Source organism: Lactuca virosa, chromosome 9 (assembly GCF_052849685.1).
Source record: "Lactuca virosa cultivar CGN04683 chromosome 9, Lactuca_virosa_CGN04683_v6, whole genome shotgun sequence".
NCBI classification, from domain to species: domain Eukaryota; kingdom Viridiplantae; phylum Streptophyta; class Magnoliopsida; order Asterales; family Asteraceae; genus Lactuca; species Lactuca virosa.
The window spans coordinates 243,872,982-243,876,488 of record NC_136434.1 but is presented as its reverse complement, the minus strand read 5'-3'; the positions used below and the strand labels follow the sequence as shown (position 1 = coordinate 243,876,488).

The following is a 3,507-nucleotide window of genomic DNA, read 5'->3' as shown; positions in this document are numbered from 1 at the left end:
ACACTGTTATCTTGGGTTCAATGTCGTCGAATAATCAACGTGTCTGTGGTATGGTTTTTATATTATAATTATATATAACTACAAATTCCAATGTTTTTTCATGTTAAGCTAACAATTTGATTTTTGCAGCCTAACAACCATCCTATTGTTGTCGTGGCAAATGCGACGGAGCTCATGTTGCCATTTTATATTCGCTACGTCAATCAGACTCTTAACCATGAAGAGTCTCCCCCACGGCAACATAGTCCCCCCATTGTTGCCTCGCCTCCTCGAAGAAAGAAGTACAAGTCGGAAACATCTTCGACTGAAACTGCCACAAATGCGTCTTCCTCGCAACAGCCTGAAGTAGAAAGAACTTATATGTCAAGCGACACATCAACAAGGTCGATCAAGAAGAAGACGCGCACAAAGGCATTGGTGAAGCGTCTAATAGGCGTTGTGGCTGACTTAACTTCTAAAGTAGATCGTGTATTACAGAAAAAAGATGAACCAGATACAGGGTTTGGAGAGGAGGAGGACATGGGAAATGAAGAGGAGAAAGAAACATATTACCATGGTACACAGTTGGATTATGATGATATATCTACGCATGGTTTGGAGGGGGAAGTTGGGTGTACACCTACGCATGTTGAGCCGTCACCGGACGTGGCTGAACATCACAAAAAGACAGTGACTCCTATTGTTAGGCCGCAACGAAAGAGGGGTGTTGCATGGTATCAGCGGACGCCGTTCACAGTGGTACAAAACTCATATTTTAAATTTGGTGTATTTATAAAATATTACGTTATTGATAATTATTTAACATTTTAATTTTTTAGATACAATCCACACCAAAATTGAAGAAAATAACCAAAGCAAGAAAAAAAAGTAGTGGAGAGTCCTGAAAAAGCAAATGAAGACATTGTGAATGAAGAGAGTAATGATGTTTCAAATCATCTATTGTTAGACAGTCTTTATGCTGCTAGTACGTTGGGTTTTTGGAAAGAATGGAATATGATCTCTTCCAACCTCAACACTACACACAGGCTGCATATACTCCCACTGGATGTGGAGTTTTGGTCAAGGTTACTTACAGTTACTGACTCTGGGTGGTTAATTTCTTCGGTAACATTCGTTAAATTTTAACTACTTTTTATGACGATAATTTATATAAACAATTGTAACATTTTTATCTTAAAATGTATAGCATATTGCGATATGGAGTGGCTTGCTCATGGAAAGACGACTGACGAACGCAAGGTGGACGATATACCTTCAAGAACTCAATTTGCAACCCGGAAAATCATTTTTTTTAGGAATGTAGCAAATGATGTTGGAGGCTATCCTAAATGGAAGGATGTGGATATGGTTAGTTAAGTTTAATAAATATTTATTTATATATAATATTACTGAATTTACGACTATTTAATTTTTTTGTTTGTAGGTTCTATTCCCCATAAACGTTGTTGGTGTCCATTGGTTTTTAGCAGTGCTATATTTAAATACCTGGAAAGTACACATTTATGATTCAGCATGATCTATGAATTTCTTCTCAAAGTACTTGATTGGTGGAGAATTCAAAAGTTTTGGGGATAGTATTATCTCAGAGCTAGATGTGATTGAGTTCTGGAACGATTTCCCCGATGGACACAAAGCCAACACAAATGTGGAGTTTGTTGATACTATAGACGGGCCACATCAAGAATATATTGAAGTTAGAGGGGATTATGGAGTATTCATATGCATGTTTATGGAAATGATCGTTTCGAGGGTACCGGTGAAGATTGATAAGCCACATAGAGATGCGGGATTTCTCTACAGAAATAGGATGACAAATATTATTTGGGATACTATATAACTTGATTTTAGGAACTTTGTATATATTAATATGAAATACATGTTTTTAGTAATTTTGTTTAATACAAATATGTGTTTTATTTATTTTTGTTATTATATTTGTTTCATGGACTGCCAAGTCACTTCCTCGGACCGTCATTTCACTATTAAATGACTCAAAAATATGTATCATTTCATCTAATCTATATCACTTCATCTACTTTGTATCTTTTACAATGGGTTCAAAACCATGGACCGCTGATGAGTATTTGTTTCTAACTCGTGTACATATTAATGTCTACGAGAACAGTAGTTTGGATGATACAATGTTTTGGATCCTTTTAACCGATACCTTCAACACTAACGCTGGAACCACCTTAGAAAACCATCGCAACACGTTTGATATAGCAGCAAAATGGTATGAATTAAAAATAGAAGTTGTGTTATTCAATTATCTTTATAAGAAGATTGAAGACGCACATGTGAATGATACTGAGGAAGGCATCTTGGAGGCGGCTAAAGGAGAATACAAATCCATCAGCAACAGAGAGATTTTCGACAATGAAGCCCCTTGGAATCTTTTGAAAAATCTCATGTATTTTTAACTTCTATTGCGTTTGTATTGTGTTTGTATTGCTTTATTTATATGTACTATGGTTGATTTTTTTTTTTTTTTTGCGTTTGTATTATGTTATTTATCCTTTATTTTTTAAAACATAATGCACCAACAAATATTAGCATAAATTCAAACAAACAAACATTACAAATAACATAAAAACATTACAAAAAAAATAATACAGAAAAATAAACATTACGAATAAGATGTACGACTGACAAACATTACATAAAACATTACAAATAAAAGAGCCATCTACATGAAAAAAAGTTTATTTTTAACGAGATTCCAAACGTCCGTATACTTGAACTCATTTCCATCAAACTCGCACAGGTAATATCCGTTCACGTCTTCAAAAAGTTCTTCATCGTCTGCATGAGAGCGTTACATTTTCCCATAAATGTAGCATCGATTGAACCATGTGACTTTATTCTTTGAATCCATCCATTTACTAACAATATCGGGTTTTAGCCATTCTTGTCCTTGTCCCACCTCATGGTTGAACAAAGCCATTAGGCGAGACCATTCATCATCAACAAGGCAATGAGGGGGAGCCATTGCTGGTAGACCCTCGTAAACGGTAATCCATCATTGTGATAGGACCAACACCTCTGTTGTCGTCCATGGGCATGTACCATTTGTTGGAGCTGCTGCATTTGACGGATTTGTTGCATTCAAAGAACTTGGTACATTGGACGCCATTTTGTGAAAGGATCGTTTTTGTGAATAAAAGATGTGAATTTCATATAGATACAAGCTTTATTATATAAAAAGATAGGTTAGGGGGAGTGACAAGTCAGTTACGCGGACTATCAAGTCAGTTATGCGGACTAACAAGTCAGTTACGCGGACTGCCAAGTCAATTATGCGGACTGATCAGTCAGTTACGCTGACTGCCAAGTCAGTTATGCGGACTGATAATTCAGTTATGCAGACTGCTAAGTCAGTTACGCGGGCTGCCAAGTCAGTTACGCGGACTGACAAGTCAGTTATGCGGACTGCCAAGTCAGTTTCACGGACTGCCAAGTCAGTTATGCAGACTACCAAATCAGTTTTTCGCGGACTGCCAATTCAGT

At 36.6% G+C, this 3,507-nt stretch overlaps 1 long non-coding RNA gene across 1 annotated transcript; it reads left to right on the top strand.

The window, feature by feature from the left end:
- Positions 1–854: 854 nt before the first annotated feature.
- Positions 855–1,751, top strand: LOC145136300 (uncharacterized). Its single transcript, XR_013720372.1, has 3 exons — positions 855–1,104; positions 1,187–1,347; positions 1,424–1,751. It is a non-coding gene; the product is annotated as an uncharacterized LOC145136300 (long non-coding RNA).
- Positions 1,752–3,507: the final 1,756 nt, after the last annotated feature.